At 40.6% G+C, this 22,953-nt stretch overlaps 1 pseudogene; it reads right to left on the bottom strand.

Moving 5' to 3' along the window:
* Positions 1 to 5,120: 5,120 nt before the first annotated feature.
* The window catches only part of LOC129085776 (arginase-2, mitochondrial-like), a 34,978-nt pseudogene continuing 17,145 nt past the window's right edge, over positions 5,121 to 22,953 (bottom strand).

Genomic DNA, 22,953 nt, shown 5'->3' with positions numbered 1-22,953 from the left:
CCACGACCCAGGGTTATTGTGCCCTGATAGGGGAATTGAACCGGCAACCTTTTGGTTTGCAGGCCAGTGCTCATTCCACTGAGCCACATCAGCCAGGCCCCTGCTTAGTTTTCATGGATCCTTCACAAGCTCCATGTAACTCCTTGGTGGAAGTAGCTTGAAACAGTCTTGTTCAGTTACAACCTGGTGGTTTCCAAGACCTGGCTGTGGCTCACAGAGGTATTTTTGGGGTGGTTCTTCCAGTGCCTTCCTGGGGAAGAAAGCAGTGCCATTGCTATTACAGAACATTACGGAATAAATGTTGTATTCATTTCCAATACTTCAAATAACAGATTTTTGCATAAAGACACGAATATCAGGCTCCTCTAAAAAACTCAGAAGATGAGGAGAGACTGTGCAATCTCTCCATGGCCACAGTGAAGTGAGGCTGAGTTGCTGCTCACTGGTGCCTTTTACCAGGTAAGGGAACTCATTTTGGTCACCTGTCTGCAATGTCTGGGTTTGCGGTGTCTGTGAGCGCTGATCTGGCTTGTCTCATTTTACAGCTGAGACAACAAGAACGACCAGGCTGGGTAGTGATGATGGCAGGGTAAGACCCTGGATTTCCTAAGTTTGGGTTTGACGTTTATTTTTCTAGGACACATCAGCATTTCTCAAACTGGAGCGTGAGGTTTGTACTTGACTGACAAGTGAGAAATTCCTTGCTACAACCAGCTACCAGTGCAGTCTGAATTTGAAATTAAAAATACCTTGGAAGGAAATGGTGCTTAAATGACAGGCCGTTCTCAGGTGGTAGCAGCAGCTTCCATGTGGTACCCAAAGGGAGCTTCAGGGCACGCTGGTGAATATCTGAGCCTGCCCTGCTTCTCTCACGGGGTGGTTGGGTCCCAATGAGGGGGATGGGCAGGGGCTGGAAGTGGGGAGGAGAAGAGATCATTCACTCCCAGCAAGAAATTTGTCAGGGAAAATACCTGTGAAGGAAAACAGGGAAGATGCCTGGAGAGGCTTGGAAAGCCCTCAAACCACACTGCAAGTGTGACCCCAGGTAAGAAAGAAATGAAGTTTGGATAGAAGTGACTTAGATTGCAACACAACTTTTAGGAAAGTTCAGCAAAGCTTTCTATGGGAAGAGTGCCATATGTCCCGCAGACAGGCCTGCCTTAGTGTCCCTGCAGTGTCTAGTGACCACAGGGCCAGCCCTGGGAAGCATGGAGCCTGGGCTCTGGTCATTTGCATCCTGCAGAAGAATATTTGAGGGCCCATTCTCATGGCTGCTATACTGCCTTGTTCTCATTTCTCACTCTGGTCAAGACTCTTCGTTTTTTGGAGCACAAAAAGTATCTAGATTAGGGCCAGTTGTCTTCTTGCTGGTACCTCTTTTGTCCAATGACTGATTTCTGTTCAGTCAGAACAAAGTTTGCCAGGAGTAAATGGTAGAGACATCCTGGAGTTGAAGGCAGGGTCTGGGTGTCTAAATGTAGGAAGATGGAGTTGTTGATTGACTATATAGTGGGTCTAACCTTAGGACATGTCATAAAAGGGTTTGGCTGAGAATTAAATAGTTCTGATTCCTAGGATTTATTACACATTTCTTAAGGAAAAAAAACAAAACAAAACAGAACCAGTGAAGTATTCAGCTGTGAAGAGAGGAGTAAGCCAGGCATTTGCTAGAGATAGGGATTTAGAAAATATAGGTTGAACTATTTTCTGCAGTCTTTTATTCCTATTCTTTTGAAAAATAAAATGTAAGCATCTGTAACAAATGGATGTAATGAAATGGAAATAATTTTTGCCTAGGCAATGAAAAGTGGAAGATTGTTAGATTGTTAACTCCTGGAAACCAAGTGTTGTTTTTCTGAATCTGTATGACACCTAGTGGGAGTCTGTATAGAACAGGACTTAGTTGCTTTTTGGTGGCGAGTCTATTGAATTTTGAGGTGCCTAACGACAAAAAAAGAAAATAAATTTACACGGTTATTACAGGGGCAGGAGTGGGTGGAATGAGACCCAGACTTACCACAACCTGCTATTTCTAACTGGTGTTTATGCCGCAGGTGAGCACAGGTAATCAGGTTCTTGGTGATCGTGAACAATGAACTGAACAGAACACACAGAGAATTTATAGCAGAAAGAGAGAGAGCAGATTTATTAAGCGATAATAGACTCCACAGAACATGGGAGCTGGTCAATTCCAATCAGAGATATACTTCAGGTTCTGGAGGGATTCTATTCTTATAGGGTGGATATTTCTTGGCCAGTTTTGGTGGGGTTTTATTGTGCATGTACAAGTAGTTACATTACTTTTAAGCTACTACTCAGGCAGTCTCCCATGATTTTCCTTGATTGCCTTCCTGGGAGGGGGTTTCCCACAATGCTAATTTATCATAATGTTATTATAATGAAGCCAGGGTCCTGTAGCATTTTCTGCGCAGGCACGGTCATGATTCACCATGATACAGTGCTTCCCCAGAAAGTGGGGTCAACCGGTCTTAGAACAGGGTCTCTGTCCAGTATTGATGTCCTTTGTCTTAGCCCTGGGATGCCTCCCTAGTTTTCTCATTCCTGAGGAACCAGTCTTAGAACAGAGTTTCTGTCCTGTATCAATGTCCTTTGTCTTAGTCCTGGGGCACTTCTGGAGTTTCCTCACTTTTGACTATCTCTTGCCTCATTTATAGCAAACTCCACTTTGGCAATAAGTACAAGTTGCACTTTTGTAATTCTTTTTCTGTAATGTTCACCAGAGATCTTCTAATCAAGCATAGAGTCCCCATTATGAGTATTCATCAATGCAAAGAATGGAATATAAGTGCTTCTGTTTACCACAGTTCTCAATTTCCTGGCCTTTGGATCAAATCATGCATTTTTAATGAGGATTCATATCATTTTCTCATTGAAAATACTAAAAGCTGTATTGCTATATCACTGAAGCCTGCATTAATGTCTAATGAGTATTTGAAAAGAATCATTAAGAACTAACCTCCTTTCCAGTACCTGCCTAGCAGTAACAACAGGCAATTTGTCTTTGTTTCTAGTTAAACCAGAGCAAGGGGAACAACAGTCCTTTCTGATTCAGATTCCCTAGAGAGCATTCCTTTTGCAAGTTTACAGATGAATAACCTCACATACTAATTAGGACCCACGGACCTTTTTAATCAGCTCAAAAGGCACTGAAAAGCAATCCTCTGTTAGTAGTTTCTGGCGATGGTACTAACTATCTTGAAAGAACCTGTTTTCTCCTAATGTAGGGTTGTCTCCTGGGTTTAGCGATGTTTGCGGGAGCTGGGTAAACAGTCTGTTCTGACACATTGCTGTAGCTGGCAGCTTCACGCCAGGATCCTCACCAGGTCTGCAGACTGAGAAATGAATTCATTAACATCACTCAGACAGCCCTGCACTGGTCCAGCAGCATCAAGGATGCAGAGTGCACTGGGAAACATCCTGTGAGCCTTATTCTTGGATTACTTGGAAAACAAGCCCTTATGTCTTTCTCATTGATAGTGAAATCTGTCTATTGAGCTTCATCTTTCATAACCAGGCCATTAATTTTGCCTATTAAAAAGTCTCTCATAGCTATGTCTCTCTCTCCATTTCTATCCCTCACTCAGGGTTTATATTCTGCTAGTTTGTACTGGTAAAGCCATCCCACCTGGCAAATAGCTGCTGGTGAGTGCTTCCCCACACCAATGCCAGCACTTTGCCATCGGTCTGGGACCGAGCACATCAAGGACTAATATTTGGCTGTTGGAAACTCTAGGACTATTAGATAATCTGCTCTGCCTCAGTCTTAACCACCTGTGGTGAGCTGAAAAATGACTCCCCAATATATAAAGCCTGTGATAGAGTTTACTTAAAAGGTAGACCTCTGAATATTACCTTAATATGATCAAGGCAATAATCTTGAGATGGGGAGATTATGTTGGATTATCTGGGTGGGAACTAAATGTAATCAAATGTATCCCTATAAAAAGGAGGCAGAGGGAGATTTGACAGGTGATACAGAAAGGAGACAATGGGAAGACAATGGACAGAGATTTGAAGATTTGGCGTTGACATTTGGAGTGATGTAACTACAAGCCAAAGCATGCTGGAGCCACCAGAAGCTGAAAGAAGCAGGAATGGATCCCGCCCTGAGGCCTCTGGAGGGAGTACGACTCTGCTGACACCTTGATCTGAGCCTTGTAGCTTCCAGAACTGTGAGACAATACATTACTATTATTTTAAGCCACCCAGTTTGTGATATTGTTACAACAGTTTTAGGACTGAAATAAGTACACCACCTTTTACCTGGGTCACATCAGCCTTGCAGCTACCTTCTTGGAGTCCAGTCATGAATCTCTAATCCACCCTTCTCACTTAATTTCTTTTAACTATTTTGTATGGTTTTTAAAACTTTCTGTAATTGGCGTCCTCTCTTACCACCACAGCTTTACACAGCTTTAGTTTCCATTAGTAATAATGATAGTAATAATCATGTTCATTCTACTGAGTGTGTTTTTGCGTTGAATATTTTATAGAAAGTATCACAGGACATCCTTGCAACAACACACTGAGGTAGCATTATTATTCTTAGTTAATAGAGGAGGAAACCGAGGCCCAAAGAAGTTAAATGACTGCCCATTGAGTGGCAGTCTTGCAGGCACGTTCCTGCTCTCAGCCACCTGCTTAGTGTTCAGTATGTGCCCCCTTCCCAGGACACTAGCGTGGCTGCCTGAGAGCCTTGTCTCTCATATTCTTTTCTAAAAAGTCAACATCCTTCCAGACTCAGTGTATGTACCACTAAAAATAAGCACAACGAAAAATATACAGATTTTAAAAATTAGAATCATCCTGTGAACGCTATTTTGTAATGTTTTGGCTCAAAAACATAGCCCTTCCCTAAAGTTTTCAGTTTTCAGGTTGTCCCATGTATGTTGGTTTCCTGTGTAAGCTGACTTTATTATCTTTCTTTTTCACTTACAGTACTATTATCATCACCAAAGTGGAGAGGAAAAGGAACTTTTACAACTGTGAGAATGTGCAAATGTTCTCATTAAAGGCAGTAAAATTTCTTTTATTCTCAAACTTAACTTTTAACTCTGGAATGCCCATTGTTATGAATATGTGTCAGCACGAAGTATTTCCTAAATTCTCATGCGTTCTTCATTTTTTGACTTATCTGGTGCACTGGGAGGAGGAAGCTGGTCGTGGGCATTTTGCCCTCTCTCTCTTTTCTGACACAAACTTGAAGCAATCACAACCACTGCCAGGCCAGCTGTAGCCTGGGTTCATCCACTGAAGCAGCCAACCAAGGATTGACTGCAACAAGATCCAGTGCGGACAGCAACCCCGTATTACGTGTTTCCTTGGTAATATACACACCTTCTCTATGGGTCAGTTTCCCTACAAACAGGGGTTCATGTAGCTGGAACCAGGGTAGGGTAAATGTATCAACATCAAAACTCAGATGGATTGGCCTATGTCTTTTGCCAATCAGCAGATCAAATGACTGTTCCATGACCTTCTGAATACCGGGTCTATCTATCTCTCATCGAAAAATATTAGATATAATTCTTTAAAATAAAACAGTCAAGAGGGTCCACATCTCTAATACCAATATACACAATACTTGGGAAAGAGCTACGAGGTTTGATTCAGGAAAATCCTGGGAGCTGTGGTTACTTGTCCTGTAGTTCTCTGAGGGGAAATAAAACTGGCTGTCCATGGAGATTTCCAAATGAGGTGGTGAGGGGTGTATTGATGTCCATCAACCTAGATCACACAAAGGTCTAGGCAGTGGTAGGCATGGCCACTGATGGTACCAATTGCCAGGCTATGGTCTCTTCCTACTGTGATGCAGCTGTAGCCACCTGACACTACTCTATTCACTACCTCAGCCAGTCGTGGTCCCTTGAGGGAGGATTCACTATCAGGTTGTTGTCGAGGTCAACTTTGGGGACTGGAGTGCAACTCAAATCTCCAAAGTCTTTTAGGCAGTAGCCCAAATTGGAGGGTCTTTTTTTTTTTTTTTTTTAAATCAAGCTAATTTCTCTTATAGCAGCAGGATCATATTCCACTCCTTTTCTTTTCTGTCCCTGTGAGAATGGAGCTCTGACCAGAGCTACAGGGTGGACGGACTTTTTCAGAAGGAAGGGCACTTGTGTCCAGAAGAGACCTGAGCAGCTGCTTCCTCTATGGATTTTTAAACCTAGAAGACAGGTTATGTTTCATACCATTTCTACATACTGCAGAGAATATGATTGGGCACATGGAACTCACATAATATAAACACCTTAATTTACCAAACAAGGTTATTCAAGCAACAAATATTTAGTGTGGAGTGGCTTCTCTGACCTCTTTATTTAACAATGAGCTGGATTTGAGGGTTGGACAAATGTACAGAAAACTTCACTTTGGTTTGGAATAAGCGTCTGAACTTAGAGAAAAGATGTTGCTACTTATTTGTGGCTAAACATGAGGTGATCCTCTGAGCCTCACTTTTCCAACTGAATAGAAGAAAAAAATGTGTGCTTGCTTACTTTATTAATCCTTTCAACTCTCTCAGGCTTGTGTGAGAATCAAAAGAGATAATGTTCAAATGACATAACACATGAAACCACACCCTACAAAATAAACTGTGTTATCATTTCTCTTTCTAACTGTGCTACACTGTGTGAAATGTGCTCTAAATATGCTTAAAATTTGTCCCCATTCATTGATGGCATTCACTTCTTGGTAACATTATTTAAGATTATAGACTCAAAATTATTATTATTTGTATTAGTTTTAAATAATCATTTAAAAATAATATGTAACTTCTCCTAGAATTTTAACCATATGTACAATTTTTAAACTTAGTTTTAGTGTTTATTGTTAGTCCTTAGCCCCCTTAAACCATGAATTCCTTATTCAAACTTTTGAATTCTTTACTTTGTGAATATCTCAAGTAGCTGTTTTAGGAAATAGAGGGTATGGTAAATCTTCAAGTTCTTTAATGTCTGAAATTTAAATGTATTTTATATTGGGGTTGACAGATAAAATACATGACACCCAGTTAAATTTGAATTTCAGATAGACAATGAGTATGTTTTAGTATAAATGTGTAATATCTGGACATATTTATATTAAAAACATTAATTTTTTATCTGAAATTCAAATTTAACTGAATGTCTGGTCTCTTTATTTGCTAAATCTGGCAATCCTATTTTATACACAACTATTTGACTGAGCCTAGGATTCTTGAGTTACAGGCTTTTCCTCTCAAAACTCTGAAAATGATGGCCTATCATGTGCTAAGCATCTCTGTAGAGTCTGTTTTTGCTCCTCTTTGGGCAAGCTTTCCTTCCCCCACCCCCATTTTGAATGATTACAGGAAATTTTCTTTATTTTCATAACAAAGTATTTTTAAATACATATAAGAATTTCAAGGCTTTAATTAAGTCTCTCATAAGGTTTCGAGTCTCCTGAAATTATATTGCATATCTGGTAGCTACTCTTTCTGACTTACCTTAAGCTTTCTTACCTCAACATTTTCTGCATGAATTTGAACTTTTTGATGGTGTCAGTTATGTATTTGTAGCCTTAAATCTGTAATCCACAGAATAGTAAGAGGAAGTTGGAAAAAAGCTGGTGGCTAAAAGATCAAATGAATGAATAGGCGCTGAACATTAGGAGGGGCCACACGTTTCTAAAAGCCTCACAAATGCTGTAGCTAAGTCAACACACAGTAGTTATTGAACAGTATGAAGACAGAGATAAACCCTGACAACAATCCTTTGACATAAGGAACACTCCCAAGCATGAAGACATGGATATGGGTTTCAAGGAAAAGGGAGATTTAAATAGGTCTCAGTTCCTGGTAGGGAGAATACCATGCAGAAAAATAATTAAGAATTGTAGGCTAATAGGCTTCTACTTATTCAGAAGCAGAGTGAAACTCGTATTTCACTTTGTCACCCCTGCTGAGAGGCCCAGGAGCATGAGAAAATACTGTTTCCCACTTTGCAAAGAATGACAGCAAGTTGCCTTCCCACCCACCAGATGGTCAGAAAAGCAACATTCCAGCATTTAACAGAGCCAAGAGGCCAGTGGAAGCTCTGGGAGTAGGCCCAAGAGAGAGGGATGATGGCTGACTGATTTATGAGGCCATGAGCATGGGGGGAAGGGAATGAAACGCCTTTTGATGTAAGGCTGCAACTCTGAGTCAGAGAACTAATATGTAATCTCACACCTTCTCTACAACCAGATCATAGTTAGACTATACTTGGCCGTGTAGCTCAGCTCTGAGGCCCTAATCTTCTGAAGAGTAAAGAGCTCAGCTTCCTTTACTTTATTACCAATATCTCCATGCTCTTCTATGATTGTAGCAAATAATTCACATGTCAGGCAGTCCTGTAGGTGCTGTGAATAAACTTTTCCTTTACTGCTTATACTTTAGCACAAACCCATTCTTTAGGGCAACAAGAATAAGTATTATGTAAATTATCCCATACTAGCTGTTAACCTCAGTCAGATGTCAGACAATTCTAATTTGGTTCCCAAATGCCTTACATTCCTTCCTCTGCTTATTGTTTTTTCAGTCATGTGAACCTCCCATGGCATCTGATTTTCCATGAGAGGCTAGTCTTTAGGAATTAAGCAGCAACAATAACAACAGTCAGGCCCCCAGTTTTTTAGAATTCCACCCTGGAGTTATTTTCTTAACCTCAGCTTGAGCTCTGTACCATTGCCAGTTTTGTGAATCCGAATATGGGAATGCCATGCTAGGGGTTTTCAATAGGCATGTGTGTATATGAAGGCCTATACATAAGGCATATAATATAATGTTGATAACTGTGAATTACAAATTATGGAAATAAGCTATAACTGGAGAAACTGGATCAGACCCAGTAAGGCGTCCCTTCTCTTTCCTCTAGAGATTTGCCTTGATCAGAACCAAAGTATTGGCAATTTTAACCATTTATTAAAACTCTCTGGCTATTTTCTTAAATTGAGAGATTTGATCCTATGAGACCCTGGAGAGGACAACGAGGAAGTTCCTGGTATCTGCCAGCTTGAGATGTTTGGCAACATTTAGAATGAACTTACAGTGTTGCAAGGCAAAGAAGCTATTTCTGATTCATAGAACTAAGTCTTGCTTGTGTGGAACATCAATTTAAAGTGAGATATTTTACCACACAATTCCAGGTCATAGAAGACCCTGAGGCACATGGCCTAGCTATTAATGACTCCATGAATATGCATGAAGGGAGGGTCAAGCAGATGGCTCTGACATTAAATGAGATAAAAATCATCTTTAATGGATTTGACTGTAGTTACTAGAAGTAGGCACCTCAAAGTGACATACATACACAGAATAAAATATGTATAGATGTGTATAGATGAGTTTTATAATTTTCTTAACTTATTAAGGAAAATAAGTAACCTGCCACCCAATTAAAAATAAAAGAGAATATGTGTATTACTTGGATGACCTCAGACCACTTTTGTAATGACTGTTCCCTTTCTCCCTATTCTGTTCCCCATAATTAATTCTGTTGTGAGTACAAAATACTTGAATAGAAGACTGCTGAAGTTGGGGGACATGTCATTTGTTTTTTTATTCTAGCAATTATTGTATATGATACTGAAGAATCTTTTCAAAGCTGGGAATATAGATGATTCTAGTAAAGTTAATTCTTAAAACAAGGACTTGAACAGTGAACAGATGGGGTGTACTAAGAGAAAGGATCTGGGCCTGGTGTTGTCCAGAAAAGGTTATCAAGTATTGGAAAATCACAATGTACCATACAGGTGGGAAGAAAGGGGCTGGTTAAAGGGACATGCCATGCAATATTTGATGTCAGACTGGGCAGGAGGGCTCACACGCAAAGCCAGCTCTGGATGTGCAGGTCAGGTTTGGAGTTCTGAAATATGATTGGGTCCAAGGGGGGAACCAAACTGCCTGGGCTTGGGTCTGTAGCAGAGGACACCCACTAATGTGAGGAGAAGATCTGGTGGTGGAAATCAAGCCTGAAAAGAACCTAAAGACAGCTAAGTAAGAATCCAAGCATGTAAGGTACATGTTAGAAACCCTGACAATAAATGACTGTGTAGCAGAGAGTCAGAGTCAGACCCAAATGCTTGAGTTCAGGAAGAGTGCTGAAACATGGCATGCTCAGGCAGGGGGACAGAACCCTGTCACACAAAAATTGAGAGCAAGTGATAATAATACTAGTAATAACAACTTTAATACACATGAATAACTATAATTAACATGTACTTAGCAATTACATTGTACTGGGCTAAGTCATTGACTCTTCCTTGTTTTCTATTCTTATTTAACAGAGGAGAAATGGAGGCCTAGAGGGATGAAGTATATGGTCAAGGTGACACAGTGCTAAGTGGCAGAGCTGGGATTTTAACCCAGATTTGTCTCACTCCCAAGTTCATGAGCATTTCCATCCATTGATAGATGCTCCTTCCCTGGGGTTCTGGGGACACCTTAGCAGAGAACAAATATGGGTAGACCTCAAAAGCAGATCAGTGCTGATCCCAAAACTAACATACATAAATATCCAGTCTGATTATGTAAGAAAGACTCTAACCTAAAAACGCACTGAAAAGTAATCACCCCTCCCCCAATGCTCAATGTTGGTGAAGATCTTTATAAAATCTATTTCTGTTCTGAGGATACATATAAAGCGATTAAAATATGAAGTGGGGAGTCAAGATGGCAGAGGAGTGAGTGGAAGTCACACTGACCTCCTCCCAGGACCACCCTGGAATTACAACTAAATTGTGGAAAAATCACCTGGAATGAACAACTGAACAATATCAAGAGAGGAGCCTTTTAACCTCAGACAAACAGAAGAATCAGCTCTAGCACAACTTAACTGGTATGGAGTGTGGTAGAGACTCGAGAAGGCGGGTGGGGTGCCCACGGGTGACAGCACCAGAAGGATACTGAAATGGCCAGTTAGATCCCCCTGAGAAGAGCAGGGTCTAAACCATAAGCGGGAATCTCCAGCCTACAGCACCAGAGCCCAAAAAGTATACAGATAAGAGCTAGCTGCGAAAAATGGCAGGGTTGCTTTCTGCCAGAGACAGGTGGCTGGAGATGCAAAAAGCTGTTTTTTTTTTTGTTTGCAAAACATTTTTGTTTGCAGACACTTACCCTGGGCTCTGGCAAAGATGGGGGCAGAGTGGGCTGGAGACGCCTGAGGAGAGACTGGGGAAGGAGGCTTTGGGGAGAGAACTGAGAGAGTAGCTGCCAGGATCCTGGTGCTGACTCATCCCCCATAAGGCAGCAGCCATATTGCTCAGGCAGACCACTCCCCTGAGCCACAACAGTGTGAGAGGACCCAATAACCCCACCCCCAGGAGGGACTCTGGCCCACCCTGTGGTGTCTCTAAGCCAGCCTGCTGAGTGCAGAATGACTAGATTAACAGCTGAAGGAGACAGCCACAGACAGTAGATTCCCGGAAGTCTCAACAACACTGTCTAAGGTAAGACAAGGTCAACATCTGACATCATCAGAGGCAGATCCAGAAAGAAAAAAACAGCAGTCTCCTACCATAGAAGTTCATACCACAAAGTCAAGAGATCAAGACAGATCAATTTAAGAAGCAGAAGCAAAAAAGAAGAGTCTCACAAATAATGGGAAGACAAAGAAACACCCCCCAGTCAGAGGGAAAGTTCTCTCCCCACAAAGAGAACTAAATGAAATAGAGGCAAGTAAACTATCAGATACTGAGTTCAAAACAACGATTCTAAGGAAGCTCAATGAGCTCAGTGAGCTCAGAGAGAATTAGCAGAAACTACGGGGAAACTACAGGGCACTTACTGCAAACTATATCAGCATGAAAAAGGACATAGAAACTATCAACAAGAGGCAAGAGGAATGGAAGAATACAATTTCTGAATTGAAGAACACAGTAGAAAGAATCAAAAGCAGTCTAGATGAAGAGGATCGAATCAATGAGTTGGACGATAAGGTAGAAAGAAGCCCCCAGAAAGAGCAAGAAAATGAAAAAAGACTCAAAAAGAATGGAGAGGCATTGAGAGAAATGCAGGACAACCTGAACCATAATAATATCCATGTAATAGGGTTACCAGAAGGAGAAGAAGAGGAGGAAGGGATAGAGAACCTGTTTGAAAAAGTAATGATGGAAAACCTCCCTAATTAGAGGAGAGAAAATGTCACACAAGTCCAGGAAGCACGGAGGGCCCCATTCAAGAGGAACCCCACGAGGTCCACTCCAATACACATCATCATTAAAATCGAAATATCAAAGACAAACAGAGAATCCTAACGCAAGCAAGGGAGACACGGGTAGTAACATATAAGGGAGCCCTGATACGGCTCGCAGCTGTCTTCTCAACAGAAACACTACAAGTCAGTAGGCAATGGCAAGAAATATTCCAAGTCATGGAAAACTAAGGCCTGCAATCAAGACCGCTCTACCCAGCAATGCGCTCAAATAAAATGGAAAGTGAAATAAGGAGCTTCTTAGGCAAAAGAAGGCTAAACGAATACACCTCCACCAAACCAGCATTGCAAAAATATGCTAAAGGGACTCCTTTAAGAAGATGAAGGAAAAGAATCTATGAATACCCAGTTCCTTTCATGGTCACCAATACTTGATATTACCAATATTTTTAATACTTATTAATCCGATTGTGGCAATGATGGGTTATTTTGTTACCTTATTATTTGTTGAAACTAAACCTGTTTTTGTATATTTCTTGCCCATTTCTATTATTTTTTTAAAAACCTTTAAATGAATTTTTGGTATTCTCTATACATTTTTTAATTAAATGTTTGTAAAATTTTTCCCTAAAAAAATCAAAACAAAAAAACTACTAACCCTTTTATAGATGTGTTGCAAATACTTTATATTGTCAATATTTTACTTTATAACTTCTGGGTTTGAATATGTTACTTCAGGGTAAGGAAAATATTATTTTGTATTTTCTCCTAAAACTCCTTAGATTTTACATATTGATTTTTTAACTCACCTGAATATTTGTGGTATAATGTGTGAAATAGGGCTCTATATTTGTTTTATTTCAAATAATAGTGATCCATGCACCTTATATGTTGAATAAGCCTTATTTTCCCCATTGATTTGAAATATCAGTTGAATCATATATTACATTGTTACAAAGATATATACATTTGATTCTAGAATGCTCATTTTATTTCACTGATCTACTTGATCATTTCTGTGCTGGCATCATAATTGCTGAAACTTTATAATTGATTTAAATTTTTAAATATTTTATAATGGATCTTGACATTTAAAAAATAAATAATATCAATCTGCATTAAAAAGAAAGAAAGAAAGGAAGGAAGGAAGAAAGAAAGAACTCCTACCTTTTGGGACAGCATGGATGGAATTGTAGAATATTTTGCTATGTGAAGTAAGCCAGTTGGTGAAAGAAAATACCATATGATCTCACCTATAAGTGGAATCTATTCAACAAAATAAACCACAGGCAAGAAAACATGGAGCAGACTCAAAGTGACCAGATAGGATGGGGAAGAAGGAAAACAGTGGAAAGAAGGAGAAGGAACTAAACAAAGAACATGTATAAATGACCCACAGACATGGACAACAGAGTGGGAATTGGGGGAATTGTGGGAGAGGGGGGCGGGGTGGGATGGGTGGAGGAGGGCAAAGGGGGAAAGACTGAGACAACTGTAATAAAATAAATGTGATTTAAAAGTAAAATAAAAAAATATGAAGTGGTATTGCTGGGGACCACATGATAGGATGGAAACTCTTTTTAAAAAATTGTATTTTGCTGATTATGCTATCATAGTTGTCCCAATTTTTTCCCCTTTGTCAACCTCCACCCAACACCCCCCACTCCCTCGGGCAATCCCCACACCATTGTTCATGTCCATGGGTCATGTGTAGGTTCTTTGGCAACTCCATTTCCTATACTGTATTTTACATCCCAATGGCTATTCTGTAACTACTTATTTGTACTTAATTCCCTCACTTCTTCACTCATTCTCCCACTCCCCCTCCCATCTGGTAACCATTAGAATGCTCTCTGTATCCACGATTCTGTCTTTGTTCTTTTTTGCTTAGTTTGTTTTTAAGATTCAATTGTTAATAGATATGTATTTATTGCCTCTTTATTGTTCATAGTTTTGATCTTCTTCTTTTTCTTAATTAAGTCCCTTTAACATTTTGTATAATAAGGGCTTTGTAATGACGAACTCCTTTTGTTTTTCCTTGTCTGGGAAACAATCAGCCTTTTGATTCTACATGATAGCTTTGCTGGGTAGAGCAATCTTGACTGTAGATCCCTACTTTTCATGACTCTGCATATTTCTTGCCAGTATCTTTTAGCCTGCAAAGTTTCTTTTGAGAAACCAGCTGACAGTCTTATGGGAAGTCCCCAGTAGGTAACTAACTTTTTTCTCTTCCTGTTTTTAAGATTCTCTCTTTATCTTTAATCTTTGGCATTTTAATGATGATGTGTCTTGGTGTGGGACTCTTTGCATCCATCTTATTTGGTACTCTCTGTGCTTCCTGGACTTGCATGTCTATTTCATTTACCAAATTACAGAAGCTTTCTATCATTATTTTTTCAAATAGGTTTCTAGTTTCTTGCTCTTTCTGTTCTGCTTCTGCACCCCTATGATGCGAATGTTGTACTACTTGAAGTTGTCCCACAGCCTGCTTACACTATCCTCTGTTTTTGGATTCTTTTTTCTTCTTGTTGTTCTGATTGGTTGTTTTTTCTTCCTTATGTTCAAAATTATTGATCAGATTCTTGGCTTCATACACTCTACAGTTTTTCCCTGTAAATTTTTCTTTATTTTGATTAGTGTGTTCTTTGTTTCTGCCTTGATTTTTTTTTATGCTATTGAGTTCCTCACTACATTCCTTGAGCACCCTTATAACCAGTGTTTTGAACTCTACATCCAATAGGTTTCTTATCTTCATTTTTGTTTTGTTCTTTTTCTGGAGTTTTGACCTGTTCTTTCAGTTGGGCCATGTTTCTTTGTCTCCTTGTTTTGGCAGTCTCCCTGTGTTTGTTTCCATGTATTAGATAGAGCTGTTAAGATTTCCTATCTTGGTACCATGGCCTAATGTAGTAGGTGTCCTGTAGGGTCCAGTGGCACAGCCTCCCTATCACTCAAGCTGGGTACTCGAGATGTGACCATTGTGTGGGCTGAGTACACCCTCCTTTTGTAATTGAGCCTTGATTGCTGTTGGCAGGTCAATGGAAGGGATTTACCTAGACCAGTCAACTGCAAGGATTGGCTGTGACCACTGATCCCCAACCTCCCCCCTCCATGGAGTATCAGCTGTGCAGTGGCATGGTGGTGATGCTGTGATGTGGTCTGTAGCTGTCCACTGGATGCATTTGCCCTGTGGTTTTCCATGTGGTGCAGGCCAAGTTCAGCTCCCACCAGCATTTTTTTCCTGGGGCTACCCTGCCTGAGTTATAAAGCAATCTGAGATGCTTTACATATGCTGGGCTTGGAGATTCCCAGGTAAAGGCAAACTGTGAATCTAGGCTGGTTGCTGCTAGTGCTGGGCCTGGGGCCACTTAGCAAGAATACGAGAGCTGGGGGTCACTGAGCCTGGCTGTTGCTTGTTTGAGAGAATTTAGGAAGCTGTGAAGCAGAGCCAAGACCAGCCATTCATATGGAAAAGCAGCTTGGGTGGGACTGTAAGTTGGGTGGGACAGTCTCTGGAGATGTCCATGGCAAGGCACACAGTGTTAGGTCGGTTGATGGAGTCTTAGATATGGCAGCAGCCTGCCAGCTCTGTGGCTCTGTTGTGGGAGGGCTCAGAAAAGGAAAAATAGCCTCTGCCCACCTTTCTGTCAGGGACAAAGCTGTCTCCAGCTTTCACATTGATACCAGATACTTCAGTTTCTCTCTGTATGTGACTGGTGCCTTTCAAGCTGCTGCCTTGTTGCAGGAGCTCAGAGTGAATGAGTCTGAGTAAGTCCATGTGTGTGTTCCCTAAGAGGAATTGCTTGGGACTCCAGAAGTTTCTTCTACCTACTCAATCCCCACTGATTTTTGCAGCCAGAAGTTATGGGAACTTACCTTTCTGGCACTGGAACCCTTGGCTGGGGGGCCTGTTATGGGGCTGTTACTCCTCACTCCTAGGATATCCCTCCTGAATTTTAATCCACCACATGTGGATGTGGGACCAGCCTGTGCATGTCCACCCTTCCTGCCTGTCTGGATGGATGTGGTTTTTTTAATTCCATAGTTGTCACTCTTCCATTCAACTCAATTTCTGATGGTTCTGAGTGATGGTTGTTCTATATTTTAGTTGTGATTTTGATGTGACTGTGTGAGGAGGCAAGCTGTATTTACGTAAACCACCATCTTGACCAGAAGTCCCGCCCACCCCGAAAAATGGTATGGGAACTCTCAAACTCTATTTGTTTTGGATTAAATTCTGTCCTTCCAAAAGATATGCTGAGGTCCTAACCTCTAGTAACCTATGAATGTGCTCTCTTTTAGAAATAGGGTCTTTGCAAACGGTCAATTAAAGAAGAGGCTATATTGAATTAGGGTGGGCTCTAAATCCAAAGACTGTTGTCTACAAGGAAAGGAAGATCTGGAGACACACAGACACACAGGGAAGAAGGCCATGTGAAGATGGAAGTTGAGACTGGAGTAATGCTGCTGTACCAAGGAACACTGTAGATTGCTAGCAACCTCCAGAAGCTAGAAGAAGCAAGAAATATTCTTCCCCTGGAGCCTTCTGAGAAAACATGGTGCTGCTGAAAGCTTGATTTAGAACTCTGGCTTCCGCAACTGTGAGTGAGAGAATAAATTTTAGTTTCCAGTAATTTGTTACCTCAGCCTTGATGAATGGAGGTGAATTGGTAAAACCTTTGTGAAAACCCGGATGTATCAGAACCTTAAATATTTATGCTGTCAGGTTCTTATTTTTAATAAATTATTGTTTATAAAATGTTTATAAATTTTTTTATTTTTGTTTATAAAATGTTGTTCATAGATTGAGATATAGAAAACCTTATTCACAATAAATTGTTGCATTATGTGTAATATTTTTTCAAAAGGAAACAACCTAATAGCTTGATAAGAAGAAATGATTAAGTAGGTGATGATATACCCATAGGATAAAGTGTTATACAACCATTAAGACATTTTAAGAACAGTTTTTAGTAACATGGGAAAATGTATGTTATAACGTTAAATGAAAAAATTAGGAAATAGAATATTGAATTCAATATGATCATAACTCTACTAAAATATGCATGAAGGAAAGGATGGATGGGAATATATGAAAAGATTAATGGCAATTATCTTTGGGTTTTGGGACTATGAGTGACATTTTTCTTTATGCCTTTTGGTATTTTAAAATTAACTTTAATGAGCATATATTACTTTGTATAATGAGAGAAAGAGCTTATAAAGAAAACTTAGAGACATTATTAGAAGGTTAAAAAAGAAATGTCAACTGGAAAGTCATATACAAGGAATGAAAATCTGTTATTATTTACACTGATGATATATTTGGGGTAAATAGTTTTTAATGTCAATAATGTTAATAGTGATTATATTGACATACAGGTTTATAGCACCTTACAGAGCTTACAATATGCAAAGCATTTTCATCTGACATCTATTATCTCATTTGAGTCTTTCTTTTTAAAGATTTTATTTATTTTTAGAGAGAGAAGAAGGTAGGGAGAAAGAGAGGGAGAGAAACATCAATGTGTGAGAGAAACATAGATTGATCAGTTGCCTCTTGCACGTGCCCCAGCTGGGGACCGGGCCTGAAACCCAGCAATGTGCCCTGATGTGAAATTGAAACTGCCATCTTTTGCCTTGTGGAACGATGATCAACCAACTGAGCCACACTAGTCAGGGCTCATTTGAGTCTTAAAAGTTGCAAAACATTTTCTTCTCATATGTATTATCTCATTTGGTAAGTTAAAACAAGTTTGTGAAGAGTAGGTATTGTTATACTTATTTTAAGGAAGATGCTGAATCCGGGGATGTTGGTAGAATGAAGAATAGAATAGGATAAAGCTGAGTACCTAGGACTTACAGGTTCTCCTTCATTAGTGACATGGCAGAAGCAGTATGGCCACAGGTGACCTGAGCTCTGTCTCTCATTTCTGCAAGCTTCTGCCCAGTTGGAGGAGTTCCCTTAACTACAAAATAAGGGAGGTGCATGAAAGGTAACTTCTGCCTCCAAAATCCTATGATCCTAAAGTCTGGGCGGTTTGAGAGCTGGAGAATGGTTTTGGCAGTCTTTAATATTTTGATCCCCCTGATTTCTTTCCAGATATGATAAATTAAATCGCAATCCCTCCATCTTTTTCTCTCCTCCTCCCCATTTCTGCTCCAAGCAGAAATTCCTGGACTATCTTAATAAGCAGAGCTTCATGGATGTGAACTTCATATTTTTCTAGCTGACCTCTCTTATCCACAGAAGCTGTGGAAACATTGACACCTCCATATGCAGTGATTTATTGATTTAGTTTAGTGTTTCAGTGACAGGGTGCAGGACCACATGGAATAGACTCCCAGCCTTTCTCTATGCCCCCTTAGTCCTGACAGCTTCTCATCAGGCAGATGCTTCCCCAGTCTGGCTGCTTCCTCTCTCTTGCCTCCTGTTATCCAAATAATATAATCATGAAATTGAAAGACCCAAGGAGAGCTGGGTAAGTCAGCTCATCTAGCTCTCAGACTGGGGAAAGAATTGCTCTTAAATCATCCCAGCTTTCTTCCTTTATTGAAGCTCTCATCATGTGATAACCAATTCCAGGGCCAGAGGAAAAGACATCAGAATATAAAGCAAGGGTTCCACTTTCCACATTCCATTTGTGTTTGACTATAAATTATGAAAGGCATTTTAATTCTGCGTCCCAGTTTCCAGCGGTACAGGGACTCTAATGGATTCATCTGAAATTACATTAGCTCCAGCCCCATCATTCTTGTGCTGTTTCACAAGCTTGCCTGGAGGAGGCTGATAAATTGAGTTCTGCCAATCAGATCACTCAATTGCCTCAGGGATGATAGCTTCAAGGGTTTCTCTTAAATTTTGGTATTCATTCATAAACCTTTATTAAGGGCTTACTAAGTGCGAGGCAAAATCCAGGGCCTTTACTCTTCCTCCCTCCCTTTTCCCTCCTTTTCTTTCTTTTTCCTTGGAAAAAATATTGTTCAAGCCCTTATTTACAGTGTGACAGATGCAGGGGGAATACAATGACAAATACAGACAGTCACTGTCAAGGAGGAGCTCATAGTAGGCAGGGGGAAGGGGAGGGTAGATAGGTAAATCAACACGAGACAGCAAGGTGAAACAGGGGGCTTGATGCCAGTCAGACTGGCTGGGTATAAAGCCTTGCTCTGGACTCATCAGTCACGTGATCTTGTGATAAGACATGTCAATTCTCTGAGTTATTTCCTTATGTGTGAAGCAGAGATAATTATATCCCTCTCAAAGAGTGGGCATTAAATAACATTATGTATGTAAAGCATCTGATACAAAACTTGGGCCATACTAAGTGTCAGTAAATATTGGTTTTCTTCCCTCTCAGATAATTACAATATAACATGGCAAGTTTTGGGATAATCAGAGTTGTATAGCCCTGGAGCAAGAGAGAGGGCTTGGGGTCTGAGCTTTCATCTATCCAGGGGCACAGTAGGGGTAACAGTGTGGTAGGCAGGCCACAGGGCACTAATGCCATGGGTTATGGGAGTCTGATGAGTTTCCAGGGTAGACAGTGGCTCCACGGAGAAATTGGCAGGTGTTTCACCCTCATGCTAAGATTTATAAGCAATTCACTTAATAGGTGGTGCTCTTGAGGGAGAATGAGCTCACCCCAGGAGACAGAGTCAAAATGCACAGCTTGGTTTGGGATACTGGCTAGAGACTGGCAAAGAAAAATGCTTTTGAGGGTGGTGGTCAAACAGTTTCTTCATCTCACCTCCTGAGTTTGTTAAGTTCCTTCAGAGTGCATGAGCTTTAAGGAAGCAAACAGCAAATTAAAGAAAAAGACTTGAATCCCAACAGATGCTACTGCTAACTCTTTTCTGGATTCTAACAAGGTTAAGGATGAGTTGAATGAGCACAGTTGCACTCTGGCACATGGTTATAGACCAAGCTAACCAGTGAGGTTATGAGCTACCCTCCAAATAGTGAAGGCAGGGGCCACAGATCCCGCATCTGGGTAACAAAGGGAGCAAAAGCTACAAAAGTACAAGCAGGAGACCATTGTGGCTGTTCAGGGGTATATTGTGGACACATTAGGGCTTTCTTCAAACAGAAGGAAGGTGCCTGAACTTGACAAGCCATTATAATACTTGTTATGGCTCTGGTCACTGCTGAGGGCTCTGCTCATGCAAACCCTATGGCCATAACTCTGTGGCTAAGGTGAGCAAAAGGAAGCATTTTTAAAGTATCCATCAGCCTCTGAGGCAGCCTGACAATCCGAATCTCAGTTTTTGAGAGTATGAATGTATGAGAAAAAAGATTTGACAGTTTGTAGAGCAGCAGATATGAGTAGATCTAGAGAGAAGCAGACATAGAAAAAATAATTGAGCTGTAGAATGAGCTTCATGAAGTTTAGCTTCTGATGGGACAATAAGACAGCTTGGTCCATAGAGCTACACTTGGTTCTGGAACAAATCTCAGCTTCGATCTCCATAAGATTTTGCTGTGCCATTCTTTGGGCTCCATTGGTTTCTTTCCCTGACCTAGTATGTTGTTAAGAATCAATGTAATCAGTGTCATTAGTCTTAAAAACACCCATCTACAGAGTGTTGTCCTAAACCCAAACACCTAACTTTCTTTTTAAGTATATTTTATTGATTATGCTACTATAGTTGACCCATTTTTTTCTCCCTTTTATTCCCCTCCACCCTGCAACCCCTCTTCCTCCAGCATTCCCTGCCCCCTTAGTTCATGCCCAAGGGTCCTACATGTAAGTTCTTTGGCTTCTCCATTTCCTATACTATTCTTAACCTACCCCTGTCTATTTTGTGTCTACCAATTATGTTTCTTATTCCCTGTACCTTTTCCTCTCATTCTCCCTCTCCCTCTCCCCACTGATAACCCTCCATATGTTCTCCACCTCTATGATTTTGTTCCTGTTCTAGTTGTTTGCTTAGTTTTTGTTTTTTAGGTTCAGTTGTCGATAGTTGAGAGTTTGTTGTCATTTTGGTGTTCATAGTTGTTGATCTTCATCTTTTTCTTAGATAAGTCCCTTTAACATTTCATATAATAAGGGTTTGGTGATGATGAATTCCTTTAACTTTACCTTATCTGGGAAGCACTTTATCTGCCCCTCCATTCTAAATGATAGCTTTGCTGCATAGAGTAATCTTGGATGTAGGTTCTTGTCTTTCATGACTTTGAATACTTTTTGCCAGACCCTTCTTGCCTGAAAGGTTTCTTTTGAGAAATCAGCTGATCATCTTATGGAAACTCCTTTGTAGGTAACTGTTTCCTTTTCTCTTGCTGCTTTTAAGATTCTCTCCTTGCCTTTAATCCTGAGTAATGTAATTATGATGTGCTGTGGCGTGTGCTTCCTTGGATCCAGCTTCTTTTGGACTTTCTGAGCTTTCTGGACCTCCTGGAAGTGTATTTCCTTGGCAAGATTGGGGAAGTTCTCCTTCATTATTTTTTCAAATAAGTTTTCAATTTCTTGCTCTTCCACTTCTTCTTCTGGTACCCCTGTGATTTGGATGATGGAACATTTAAAGTTGTCCCAGAGGTTCCTCAGCTTCTCCTTGTTTTTCTGAATTCTTGTTTCTTCATTCTGTTCCAGTTGGGTGTTTGTTGTTCCTTTTGTTCCAAATTTTGATTTGAGTCTCAGTTTCCTCCCCTTCACTGTTGGTTCCCTGTATTTTTTTCTTTATTTCGCTTTGCATAGCCTTCCCTCTTTCCTCCATTTTGTGACTATAGTCAACCAATTCTGGGAGCATCCTGATTACCAGTGTTTTGAACTCTGCTTCTGATAGGTTGGCTATCTCCTCCTTGCTTAGTTCTTTTTCAGGAGTTTTGATCTGTTCTTTCACTTGGGCCATATTTCTTTTTTTCAGTGCACCTGATACATTGTAAGGGGTGGCGCCTTAGGTATTCTTCAGTGTGGAGCAACCCACCTTGCTGTGTTGTGGCACTGTATGTGGGGGAGGGGTCTGAGAGGGAACAACATCACTTGCTAGTTAGCTCTGCTCTTGCCCAACTTTCCGTCACTTCCCTCATTTCCCATATGCAGATTGTGCCCTTTTGGGCGCCGATGTTTTGGTGGGTGGGCTTGTGTCCATTCAATGATATAGTGAGGCTCTCCTAATGACTCTCCTCTGAGTCTGGGAGTTTCTCCTGCCAGCACAACCCCAACAAGTTTTTACACCCAGAGGTTTTCAGGCTTCATTTCCTCGAAACGGAACTGTGGGTTGCATGGTATGTCTCACTCCCCAGTTGTTCTTGCTGGCTTATCTGTATGCAATGTCGGATAACCTGGTCTTCCAGCCAGCTCCTCACCTACTTCAGTTGCCATTCGCGGCCTTGTCGCATGTCCTCTCCATCCCGGCTGCCCATCTCTGCCCCTCCTACCAGTCTTGATGAATGTTTCTACTTTAAATCTTTGGTTGTTAGATTTCCATACAGTTTGATGTTCTGGCAGTTCTGCTTGTTTTTTTTTTTTTTTTTTAATTGGTTGTTATCCTTCTTTTGGTTGTGTGAAGAAGTGAAGTATTTCTATTTATGCCTCCATCTTGGCCAGATGCAGAAAGTATATCCCAAATGCCTAACCTTCATTGGTAGGGGCTGACAGCAGGAGGCTCTCACTCAGTTGATCCATATTCTTTCACTGCATCTCCAGGCTGCCAAGGCCAAGGAAAACTTGTGTTAAATATAAAGGTCTGGGTACCAGGGAGATATGACTGCTTGAGGGTTCCAGAAAGAAGCTTCTTAAAGGAGCTTACATTTTTGATAAATCTGATAAGAGATGCTAGTTTGGAT

The sequence above is a fragment of the Pteronotus mesoamericanus genome, unplaced genomic scaffold (genome assembly GCF_021234165.1).
Source record: "Pteronotus mesoamericanus isolate MK-2021 breed Mesoamerican mustached bat unplaced genomic scaffold, CSHL_Meso_final scaffold_31, whole genome shotgun sequence".
In the NCBI taxonomy this organism is placed as follows: domain Eukaryota; kingdom Metazoa; phylum Chordata; class Mammalia; order Chiroptera; family Mormoopidae; genus Pteronotus; species Pteronotus mesoamericanus.
The sequence above is the reverse complement of the archived record's forward strand: the minus strand, read 5'-3'. Positions and strand labels throughout refer to the sequence as shown.